We start from the raw sequence: 13,000 nt of genomic DNA on the forward strand, positions 1-13,000 counted from the left end.
TGCAATAAACATACACATGCATGTGTCTTTATGGTAGAACGATTTATATTCCTTTGAGTATATACCCAGTAATGGGATTGCTGAGTTGAATGGTAATTCTCTTTTGAGTTATTTGAGAAATTGCCATACTGCTTTTCACAATGGCTAAAGTAATTTACATTCCCAGCAGTGTAAAAGCAACAACCTTTTTTTTAATCATCACTTTAGACAAGCTAGTTACCAAATCAGTCAAGTAGGACTAATAAGAGTTTTTGAACAAACATTTATAATAGTAAACTCTCTCTTACAGATTTTTGAAAACACCCTAATCAATGGATGCTGGATGCTGAAACTGTCCACATTTTATTATCTATACTAATGTGTATATGCAAAATGCATGTCATTCCCAATTCAACATTTAGATTAAGAGCCCCTTGAAGGCAAGAATTTGATAGTTTTTATTTGAATCCTGAGTACTTCATAGGTACTTAATAAATATTTCAGGATTCAGTTAAAAACTAGAGACTTTGCAAAGCTGTTTGTTTGTTTGTTTGTTCTTTTTTTTTTTTTTTTTTTTTTTTGAGATGTAGTTTCGCTCTTGTTGCCCAGGTTGGAGTGCAATGGCATGATCTCAGCTCACTGCAACCTCTGCCTCCCAGGTTCAAGTAATTCTCCTGCCTCAGCCTCCCAAGTAGCTGGGATTACAGGCACGTGCCACCACGACCAGCTAATTTTTATATATTTAGAAGAGACAGGGTTTTGCCATGTTGGCCAGGCTGGTCTCGAACTCCTGACCACAGGTGATCCACCTACCTAGGCCTCCCAAAGTGCTGGGATTACAGGCATGAGCCACCAAGCCCAGCCAATTATTTTTCTTTACCAAAGAATTCATCACTGGGTACCTTCAAATAGTCAGCAACCCTGGTGCATTTAAAATTTAATATAAACTTACATTCAAATTTGGGATATAAACTTGGCATTTTGAATTATTAGCATTTGAATTATATGAATTATTGCCATAGAATCTAGCCACTCTGGTGTTTTAGGGGTATATCTATTAAGTAAAATCAAGAACCCAGAGCCTTTCTCGTCAGTGATAAGAGGTATAGCTATTGAAAAAGATAGCAGTCAAAGAAATATTTCTGAAATTTCCAAAGCTAGGGATGGAGGGAAGATGCAAAGAACCCCAACCTGACCGGCCAGTTGGATAAGCCTTATCCTTGTGCCTCGAGTCATTTTAATAGATTCTCTTAATTTCTTATCATTCTATCATGGGTTGACGAAGTCCAGGGCCCACCTATTTGTCTTGCCCCTGGAGTGAGTTTCTTTTTGAGGCCAAGAAGTGATTATGGGAAGGAAATATGCAGCTATGCACACTCTGGCGCCAGTTTTTACTTAAGCTCTAAAAATCACCCTGCCATGCCTTTGGTTTCTGAATTATTAGTCTATTCACACTCTTTGCCCCCTGTCAGGAGATGGAACTAAGACACACTGACAGTTCCTGGAGAGCCGTGTTTCTCTCTTCTGGGTCACTGCAAGTCACCCTCAAGAACACAGATCGGACGATGTGGTTGATGGGAATCCCAGCCTTCAGTCTTTATCTGCCTTCGGGAACAGAAAAGGCAAGTGGCTGGGAGCGTTAAAACATCAGTTCTAGAGAATCACCATCCAGTCCAGTCCCATCGTTTTGTAAACAAGGACACTGTGCCCCAAGATGGGGAAGCAATTTGCCCAAGCTCATGCAGCCACGTCAGCAGCAGGCTGAGGCTGGGATCTGATCTCCTGACTCCTGGGACAAGGCTTCCCCTGGAGATCTCCAAATTCACACATTAACCCCTTTTCAAGTATTTGGTTCCAGCCATTTCTACCTTTTCTGCATGGCTTTGGGAGGAGAAGAAGGTACACATTCCTACCCACAAGCTCTATGTTTTTCTAAGACAAGAATTCAGTTGGGGTAGAATCTGTCCCTGAGTGACATGCACTTTCCATTTTTCCATCTTACTGTTTTCTACAAATGCCCCCAGGAGGTCACAGAGGCTGGAGAACTCGCCTTAGTGCTCTGCCTTCCTTATTAGAGTCTTCACAGCACCCCTACTCCCTCTCCTAAAAGAATTTATTCCCAAATACCTAACCTGCCTGGCTCCTTTCCTATTTTGCAATTTCATCCTCTCAAAGCAAGGCATCTAGGCCTATGAGGTCTGCACAGTCCAAAGGCACACATTGGCCAGGGAGTCAAGACAGTCCTTGAAAGTGGCCTCTGAACTTGGAGCAGGAGTCACACCTTTAGGGCCCCTTTGTGTCTTTCAGGCCCTTTCAAACGTGCATACACAGATAAATATGCACACACATACATAAACAAGCACACACGTATGCAAACTCACACTTGAAAATGTGTATATACACAAAAACATGCATACACGTATGCAACGCATGCGCGCGCACACACACACACACACACGGGACAGCCAAAAAGCCAAAACAAAACAAAACAAAAAAAGGCCCACGCAGGAGAGGAGAAAATGTCCCCTTTCTATCTGCAGGCTGCCTCCAGTGAAAGCATTCCTAAATACGATAGGTTAAATATATTGCTGCCATTACACTCTACAAGAAACACATTCCATAAAAATGAAGGTGCTGTAAATTATACAAATATGATGCTAACAAGCCAGGAAACGCGCCGCTAATGAGGTCAGCTACAGAACTCCCGCAGCGCTGCAAATCATATGCCAATCCTGCATATGAGGTACAAGAACGGCATTGGGTCAGCATTTTCTGAGTGTGTTTGTAACCTGCTGTTTGGTGTATGGTTACACAGGTAGATAAAAAGCCTCCACTTCTCCCCCCAGTGGCACCCCCACAACTTTGTTTATGTGTCAAATATCCAAGTCACCAGACGAGCACACTCTGCATTAATGTACCTGACTATTATGCCTATTGTTCTTCTGCTCGGAGTAGAGAATTAGTCACTCAGATGTGTAAATATTGGTTACAGTTTTGAAGCATGCAAGCTTTGTGTTCCTATCAGCCCCGTTCCTGGAGGAATTATGCATGCTGTTGGCACCGGGTTTTGTACACACTGTATTTGCTAAAGCTCTAAAAATCAAATAAACATGTTCTCGGCTCCTGAATTATTAGTCCATTCACCATCTTTCCCTGTTAGGGGGGAAGACAATAAACACACCAAAATATGGCATTTAGGAACTACAACAAGATTTCTGCTTGGCATTTACAAGTTGGAGAACAATTGAAACACCTTTCCTCCGCCTTTGTCACGCAGCCTTCAGCACAGAGAGCCGAGACGGCTTTGAGGTCACTCCTCACCTCTTAGTGAATGAGATCTTTACCTAGGGTCAATGTGCAGGCTCCATTTCCGGACAGGTGTCAGACATGGGGTTGGGTGCTGCTCCCAGGGATGAGCCAGGGAGGGACTCAAGAATCTAGGCATTACCAGCTGGGCCATATAGCAAGACTCCATCTCTACAGAAAGAATTTAAAAACAATATTAGCCAGGAGTGGTGCTACACACCTGCAGTCCCCGCTACTCAAGAGGCTAAGGCAGGATTTTTTGAGCCAAGGAGTTCAAGGCTGCAGTGAGTTATGATCATGCCACTGCAATCCAGCCTGGGTGACAGAGCAAGACTCTGTCTCTTTAAAAAAAAAAAAAAAAAAAAAAGGAAAAAAAAAAGAATCTAGGCATCAAAGAAACCCACTCCACCCAAATTCAGAGGTTACAACCACATCTACCAATAGCAGCCTGACTCCCCGGTCTTAGAGTTCTCTAACACTGTACTCCCTGCCAGAGGTTGAGATTAGCAAAGTCACATGATACAGTTTAAAAGGCATTGTTCAAAATGGTTAGATTCACCCCATAAACCAAAGAACCCCCAGACTGGCAACTATTTGGAAGAAAAGAGGGTTGCCAGTTTCATAGGCCAATCCCTTGGCACATTTTTTTCCAATACTAAGATCCAGGGCAGTTAAGGTTTAAAGCCATTGAGGGTGAGTGAATAGAAAAATTGAGAAGTTTATAGTGAGATGCTCAAAAGGATACAAGCGAACATTTAGCAGATACATACGATCACAAAAATATCTGCTACCTCCCCCAACGCTAAGCAAGGTATTTATGGTAGAGCTTAAGTTTAGAGCCAACATCAGGGGTGGGGGTTATTTTTCTGAACCGCCTGGCCTAGCCCTAGTCTCAGACACCTGTTTATACTCCATCTCAAAGGTTTTATTGAGTCTGTGTTCTCCCCAGTCTAGGGGCCCTGCCGTGGATCTATTTGTATACACACATCACAGGTTTTGGAAATAACTTCAGCACATAAATGCCATTATTTCCAACACAGTTGGTGTAAACCATATTTACTACCCAAACACTCAGCTAAAAATTGAGCTGCAAGGAAACAGTCGCAGCCGCAGCAACAACAACAACAACAAAGAAATCCGTGGCAGCTACAAACCACAACCACAAATCAAACACATTTGTAAAGTGGCCTTGAGGTGGGAAGCACAAAACAAAGGCATAGCAAGATGGCAGGCAGCGGCGGCAGCCTGCACACTGGAAGGAAAATTCGATTAGTAATTCCCTACTCTAAATTAAACACAGACTGTGTGTGGGGAGCACACAGGGATGTAAAAAGGAGTAGGATAGGCGCAGAGGGAGGGGGACACAGTAAGAGAAGCACTAGTTTTTTCTCACTACCATAAAATCTCAACAGTCTATGTGATCACTGACAAGGAAATCTCAGGATCTATACAGAAAGTGCTGGGACAGTCACTGGTATTCAACAGCCACCTAATATCCAGCATCGTCCAAACAAGATGGGATATTGAATAGGCAGTATCTCTGCAAATCAAGGCTCTCTCCCTGGCCTGGAAGTGGGAATTGTCTTACTTGTTACTCCAAAGAGGAAAGAGAAGGCCACAACATCAAAGCCACACCCACACCCCAAGTGGGAATTTTCATTCATTCCTTTTTTTTTTTTTTTTTTTGACAAGCATTCAGTAAGCACCTGTTTGGTAAAGAGTAAAAACGATGTGTTTGGCACTGTAAAGGACAGAAATATAGGTAAGACCTTATAGTCTCATAGAGAAATAAGAAACATTCATAAGCTCAGCACAGTGACTCACACCTATAGCCCCAGCACTTTGGAAGGCCAAGATGGGAGGATGGTTTGAGCCCAAGAGTTCAAGACCAGCCTGGGCAACATAGCAACAAAAATACAAAATAATCAGCCGGGTGTAGTAGCATGCACCTGTAGTCCCGGCTACTTGGGAGGCTGAGGTGGGAGGATCACTTGAGTCCAGGAGGTCGAGGCTACAGTGAATGGGGATCACGCCACTGCATTCCAGCCTGATCAACAGAGTGAGACCCTGTCTCAAAAAATAAATTCATTAAATTAAATTAAAATAAAGGAAACTATTTTAAGAAAAAAAGAAATGTTAATAAGAAAATGATGGTTAAGTAGAAAATAATGATAATAGCCTTTTTTAAAATGTCAAAAAAGCAGTATATGATTGGCAACCCAGTGAGAGAATGATATGAGCTGTAACTCCTGACTGAGTCCCAGGTAAAGAGAGAGCACTATAGGCTGGGGGCGATCCAGGAAGGCTTCAGGAGGAAGTGGACCTTGAAAGTAGACAGAACTGAGCTGGACAAAATAGAGTCAGGAGGAGCAGACTCAATGCCGGAGAATTACAGGTGTGAACAGCCAGGAGATGGGAACAAACGTAGGCTGTCTGGGAAGTCCAAAGCGACCATTTCGAAAGATGTGCAGATTTGTAAAGGGGAAGGGAGGCAGATAAAGTTGGAAAGGTTGTTTGTTTCTGCTGAACATTAACCAAACTAATAACTTGGAGATTTGATCATAGTTCAAAATTACCTGTAATAAACACTAGGCAGGCTTCAGTAGAAGATAACCTTTATTCCTGTATTTCTCATGTGTTTTCACAGAGGGAGAGGGAGTCACTACAGAAGCAGGCACAGGACTGTGTGCCGGAGGATGGAGGCATCTCTCTCCAGCCTGTGTGAGTCTGTCGTGAACACATGAGCACTGGGGTCATTCACGCTACCTCCCTCCTGGAAGGCACTAAGCCAGCGTAGTATACTTACCAACCACCTCTGCCTCCTCTCGGGCAAAATGCATGTTCAGGGGAGGGCAGGTGAGGGCCAGTGGAAGAGGGTGACAGAGAGATACGGTTCTTCCAGGCCAGGCAGAAGGTACTTGAACTCGGGAGGAAGGTCGGCTGTTTGTAACGGGAATGAGTTGAAAATCACCATCACCTAGAACAGACAAAGTGTGAAATATGCATTTTTCTCTTTCATTTTACACCATTTTTATGAGACCTCTGTGTAGATGCAGCAAGCAAGCCCTTGGCTCAGGCCCCGCAGGGTTGGCAGATTTATTACTGAAGAAGAAAAAAAATGAAAACAGTTTAGCTGTCTGGCCAGGTAGAAGGGATTATCTCCAATTGAAAGAAATAGACCAAAAAAGACTTGCTGGGGTGGTGAGAAGGACACTTTCCCTGCCCAAAGCTGTGCACCCTCCACGGCAGCTAAAATCCGCCACTAATTCTTCAAATGGCTCTTATTTCCACCTCCAACCTGGTTACGAGAACCAAACTGCCTCTCCTGCAAGCCCCTTCACTGGCTCTCTTTGTACCAAACCCTCTTGGTGCCTGTCCCAGCATGGTGGAGTTGCCAGCCTGATGCGGACATTTATTCTTCTACCAGCACCAAGGGGTTAGGCCCAGACCCGGAAAGTGCTCCCCAGATGGGGCACCTGGTAGGACCTGGGTCTAGAGAAGGAAATCACCACAAATTCCAGCTCCTGGAGAGGGCTCCAGTCAAGAACTTGGAGCACCTCCTCTGGCCTTTTCCGGGGCCCTACCCTACCCAGGGCTCGGCCCAGAATCAGTTCAGCCTTGGGTCAAATACCCCATCTTATTCTCCGAAATAGTAAGACTGTCAGAGTACCAAAAATGGCTGTCACAATTTACAAAATGCCCTTTCACTCACATTATCACATTCAACCAACTTTTCATTTTAACAGACTTCATTCTTACCATGTGCCAGGTACCATGCTAGGTACCAGGCATAGAAAGGGGCCATGACGACACAGCTCCAGCTCTCAGGACTCTCACAGACCAGCGGGCTGGCGTCTTAGTCCTCGGGCTGCTATAACAAAATACCCTAGACTGGGTGCCTTATAAATAACAGAAATTTACTGCTCACAGTTTGGAGGCTGGGAAGTCCAAGATCAAGGTGTCGGCAGATTCAGTGTCTACCGAGGTTTTCCACTGCTTCATAGATGGTACCTTCTTTACATCTTCCAGCAGCAGAAGGGGCAGAAAGCCTCCTTCAAGACTATTGTATAAGGACATTGATCCTAGGCATGAGAGCTCTGTCACCTTCCAAAAAATCCTCACCTCCTAATACTAGTGTACCAGGATTAGGTGTCAACATACACATTTGGGGATGGGAGGCAAGACACAAATCTTCAGACCCAGCAGCTGGCTTTTCCCAACCCCCACTCAGGTAGGTGTGATTTTCATGCCTACTGCTTCCTGCTTCCTGTCCTCCCTTCCCCTCTCCAGCCAGCCTTGGAAGACACTTTTCCATCAGTTCTCCTCTCCCAGGAGCTCTGTTGCTGCTCGCCTTTATCAAAGGCCACACTCACCCAGAGGAGAAGAGGTAGATAAGAGAAAAGACACGTCCTACATCCCAGGACCTGAGCCTGGCGCCTCGTCCCCGGCTTCTTACTACTCGCCTTCTCTGGTCATGGAGAACTGGTCGGCTCTCCCCACTTCTGACTATACCTCCCAGTCCCCCAACCCTTGTTTGCCCCCTAGAAACTGAGATCTTGAAGTCCCAGCTGGGGTTCCTTTTCTGAGAACATTGCAGACAAGGGAGGCTCAAGCCCTCACCCCTCCCTCATCCATCAGCCTCACCTGCAGCACCGGCCTCTCCTGCATCACTGTCTGGCCAGACTCCACCTCCTTGCCCCACACCCCTACCCTCTCTCCAGCCCCGAAAGAAGTGAGGGGTGAATGTTTGCAAAGTGCTGTGAGGAGGAAAGAAGCCAAGTACTTCCCATCCACAAGAAGAAAGCGATTTTAATTGAAAAACGGAATCACAGATTACATGCAAATCTTTGTTGGCAAATTTCAATTACCGCCAAATTAAATGCATAGCTAAGCTAAGCATCTTCGGGACACTCCATTTAATGTTTTCCCGGGATGTGTCCACAGCAATCAGAGGCAGCATGATAGGTATCCTCCTGCAGAATGAGCCCACAGGGAAGAAGTCTAGGATGCTCAAGCTCTAGCTGCTTGGGGCCCACATTTGGACCTTCAACAAGGTTATCTCAGCTGCCAAGTGGCCCAGGAGGGAAGAAGAGAAGAGTTCTTCCTGGCTTTACCCCTCCAGCCTCCTGTCCTTCAAACAAAAGCAGGCACCAGCAAGGGAAAAAAAGAGGAAGTATTCTAATAGCAATACTACTAAAAATTACTCTCCAAAAAATTGCCTTGTCTTTGCCTATTGTTTTACAAATGAGCAAACAGAAGCTAGAGCATGCCTTGAGCAAGCTTAGGCAGCTCGCCGCAGGGCAAGGACAGGAGCACAGGTTATCCATGCCCAGAAAAGGATTTTGTTCCTAGATCACCCAGTTAACCCTAAAGAACAGGGCGCACACTCTGCTGGGGGCCTGGGGATGATGATGCTGTTTTTATTCACCTCTTTCTCATTTCACTCTCATACTCTACTTTGTATTGGCAACTGTGTCAGGCACTTTGCTCTTTGCCACATGTCCCTCAATACAGGTGCTTTGACACACCAGGCACTGTGCTAGGTACTGGGACTAGAAGACCAGAAACCCAACCACTCGCACATTGCACACAGCTGTAGGTCATATCCTGCAAGCACTGTGTCTTGCTGTGACAGTGAACACTACAATCACCACACCTGAGACTTTGGTTATAAGACAGTCTCTCCAAGCAGATTGTAAATGCCTTAAGGGAAGAACTGTGATCACTGATCTAAGCAACTCTACCCTCTAGGTCCAGCACCCTTCAGAACCTCCCTTACTGTGCACTCACAGAAAGTAACACGTATTGGAAAGAAATCATGGTAGTTGTTGCTCAAGAAACATGAGGATAGACATGTGAAGTATTGCCCTGAATTAAGAGGTGTTCCTTGATGCCTTCCATCCAAACAGGAAGCTACTTATCACTATGAGATTGTTTCGATGCTGGCCAATATTCACGTCTCTAGAACACACCAAGGGGCATTCGGTTAAGCAATAGTCATGCCCGTCACAGCACCTGTCTTGGCCTAGGGTATTCCTGCTCTGGCCTGGTGACAGACCCCAGGATCTTTTGGACACCTGAGTGTAGAGAGCATGAGAAGGTGATCTGTAGGCCTAGTCCCAGAGTGGGAAGCCACACGGTTCAGGGAGCTGGAGCAGCTGCCCTGTCCAGGGCCCCCATCCTCAGTCTGATGAGATAAGCCAGGAAGAGTCTGACAGGCCAGGCTGCTAGAGAGAAAGAAAGTCCCCCTCAACAGGGCCTGGGGCTGCCCAGCTAGGGCCGCCTCTCTCTCTCTGACTCCACCTCTGCAGAGCATGTGGGTTCTCATGGCCTTATCTGCCAGATGGCTCCTGGAGGGGATGATTTATTAGGTGCAGAAAGCTCGCTGATAAATTTTACTGCAAGTCCCCGGCAGAAGACTGGGGGTAGCAACAGCCCGGCACAGGCAGCTCTAATGGAAAGTGCCGTCACCAAAGAGCAAAGCATTATTTATGACTGTCTGTAATGCCGTTCGGGGGAAATTCATCATCGCCTCCCTGCTCCGTGCACGCAGGGACAGCAGCACTGGGGGGGTATCGGGGGGAGCACAGGACAGGTGGGGAACAGTCAGAGCTTCTCTGGGAATCTGCCAGTGGAGAGCAAGGCCATATTTTTCCTGGGTGACCCAACTCCCCTTGTCAAGCATCGACCTACAATTCCCTTCACCTCCCCTCTTTTCTCCCCTACACTATTCTCAACCCCCGCCCCACTTTCGCCACCAAAACACAGAGAGAAAAAGAATACTGTTTCCCTGTTCTGCATATGGAGTGCAGATTCTTGCATGTCAGCACGGGTGAGGGCAGTCCTGCCCAGAAGCAGAGATCTAGACCAAATGACCACCCAGTTCCCTTTAGACTCAGAGCAAGAAAGGGGATGTTCTCACATTTTGCAGTGGCTAAGGAAGGCAAGACAGTAACCCAGCTATGCTCGCCGGCAGTCAGTGGCAAGGAACTCACAAGGCTGGAGTCCCTAATGGACCATAAAGCAGGTTCCCTGTCCCTTCAGCTGGATGGGGGCATTTGGGGGGATGCCCTGTCCTAGCCCACCTCACTCTCACCATGTCAACAGGTGAGGTCTTAATCCCTGTACTTCCTTGTAGCATATATAGAGTAGTCTTGGATTGCTATCTGCCTTACATTGAAATTATTTATGTCTAAGTCTGTCTTTATTATCAAATTAAGTGCTCCATGAGGGCAGGGGCTGTATCTTACTACTCATTTTTATATTCATCTCAGCAGTAAGCAAAGTTCCCACATGCACATGGTAGCCTTGATAAATGCGTGATAATAAAATGACACTAACAGGCTTAGGACATACTGAGGCTGTGGCCCCATGTGTTCACAGTCATCCGTCACCATGCTGGTATTCACAGCAATTTAAAGGAGCTCATCCCCACCCGCCCGTCAGTCAGCATGGTATAATGGAAAGATCACTGGATTAAGAGTCAGGAGGGATGGGTTCTAGTGTTCAGTAACTCCAGACATTTTTTTAATACATGACACGGGCCAAGTCAGATTTTACCACTGGCGCATGATTAAACGTGGGCAGCTCAGCTTACTCCTGTATGGGTTGGCGTTCTGCAGAGTAAAGGATGATAAAATCGGCTCATTCCAACTCACAGGACTTCTATGGAAACATGAGTATGATGAGAAGCAGATCTGAGTTCTAGAAAGGGAGGGAACAGCTTGTATCAGATGGTTCTCTATGCCAAGAAATGTGCTAAAGGGCTCTGTGTGTGCCATCTCATTTAAATACCTTCACAATAATTCCGTGGGGGTAGATTTTATTATTATGCTTACAATATAAATTTGAAAACGGGGTGTCAACTGCTTCACTAACTGGCTGGGTATCCTTGAGTTGAGTCATTTTCCCTCTTGGGGCTTCTTATCTCATCTGTGCAATAAAGTTGTTGGACTAGATGCTTGATAAGGTCCCTTCAGGTTCAAATCCCTGTGAATCATCTAGTGATACTGTTGCCCAAGCAGCCCAGGCCATTCTAGCCCATGGGAAGGGTGAGGTGTGATGGATCACCAGCATCTCCAAAAGCAATGAGCTATGTATGAAGGGGCTACTTAACTTTTTGCTTGAATATTTCACCCCAACAAGAAATATCAAAGAATGTGGTACTAGAATCCACTACAACCGTCTCCCAAGAAGAAAAGAATGTAACAACCTCAGGCCAGAAAGGAGGCAGGCCAGAGGTCGGAGGACAGTAGGCATCTACTGGAGCCCGGGCTAGGTTGCCCACCCTCTGACCATTCTAACCCAGTGAGGACATTGACAACAGTGCTACTGATGAGGCCCCATTGGTCTCTTTGCCAGCTCCCTGGCTAACATTTTTTTCAAGAATCATGACATATTAGATGAAGAAAATAACTTTATGGCCTCTAGTCCAAAAGCTTTGTGTGGAAACTGAGGACTTCTAACTCACAGGACTTCTGTAGAAACATGAGTATGGTGAGAAGCAGATCTGAGTTCTAGAAAGGGGGGAAACAGCTTATATCAGACAGTTCTCCAAGAAATATGCTAAAGGGCTCTGTGTGTGTCATCACACACACAAATTATTTGGTCTTGGGTAAAACAGCTTGCTCAAGATAACAGAGTTACTGAGTGGCAGAGCTGCCAAGAAACCAAACCTCCTGACTACTCATCAGAGTTCCTTCCTTTCTCTCTTTCCTTCCTTCCTTCCTTCCTTCTTTGTTTCTTTCTTTCTTTTTTCTTTCTTTCTTTCTTTCTTTTTCTTTCTTTCTTTCTCTTTCTTTCTCTCTCTCTTTCTTTCTTTCTTTCTTTCTTTCTTTCTTTCTTTCTTTCTTTCTTTCTTTTTTCAGACAGAGTCATGCTCAGTCACCCACGCTGGAGTGCAGTGGCAGGATCTCAGCTCACTTCAACCTCCACCTTCTGTGTTCCAGTGATTCTCGTGCCTCAGCCTCCCAGGCACACCACCACACCTGGCTAATGTTTGTATTTTTCATAGATCTGGGGGTTACACTGTGTAGCCAAAGCTGGTCTTGAACTCCTGGCCTCAAGCAATCTGCCCACCCCGGCCTCTCAAAGTGCTGGGATTACAGGCATGAGCCACTGCATCTGGCCTAGCACTCTTTCGTACACTGGACGATCATTCAGTCTAGTGGGCACCAGATGGGTCCTTTTCCATGTACACTTCCCAGAATCCACTCTACAGGAGGAGTGGCCAGGTCGTTCCATGGAAACATGTTCTGTGGAACATGTGTTGCTCATACACATGGAAAGCCACATGTGTAAGAATCACATTGGTTGTTTTGGGGGCTTTTTAACAGCAGGGTAAGGAAGAACCCTTTAACTTTTCCAAAATATAAATTTGAGGACTGAAATTAATCCTAACACAGTTTAACATACTTTATACATAAAAAGTAGACAAATAATAGGCCCAGTGCTAAACCTGATGAAATTCTATCAAGTCAATGAGAACACCAGAATTTAACCGACCACTACTACTGTATCTAGTAAGTGTCCTTCTTAGTTATGTCTTGAAGTTTGCAACACTAATTATGGAGCTTGATTTTGGTCCCAGCAATGTCACTAAACAGCATATTTCTTGGAAACAGAATTTAGAATGTAGTAAATAAGAATAAACATTTTAGAGTCGGACAGTTTTAGTTTAAAGAATCACATCCATATCCTGAGTCTTTCAAGGAAA

The 13,000-nt window shown here is 45.4% G+C and overlaps 1 long non-coding RNA gene across 1 annotated transcript in view; it reads right to left on the reverse strand.

The window, feature by feature from the left end:
• LOC140712300 (uncharacterized) overlaps positions 1 to 13,000 on the reverse strand; it is an 89,216-nt gene that overhangs the window by 34,362 nt on the left and 41,854 nt on the right. The window contains exon 2 of the long non-coding RNA XR_012093830.1: positions 6,092 to 6,262. This is a non-coding gene — a long non-coding RNA (uncharacterized lncRNA). The remainder of the gene's footprint in view (positions 1 to 6,091; positions 6,263 to 13,000) is intronic.

This window comes from Chlorocebus sabaeus, chromosome 8, assembly GCF_047675955.1.
Source record: "Chlorocebus sabaeus isolate Y175 chromosome 8, mChlSab1.0.hap1, whole genome shotgun sequence".
NCBI lineage: Eukaryota > Metazoa > Chordata > Mammalia > Primates > Cercopithecidae > Chlorocebus > Chlorocebus sabaeus.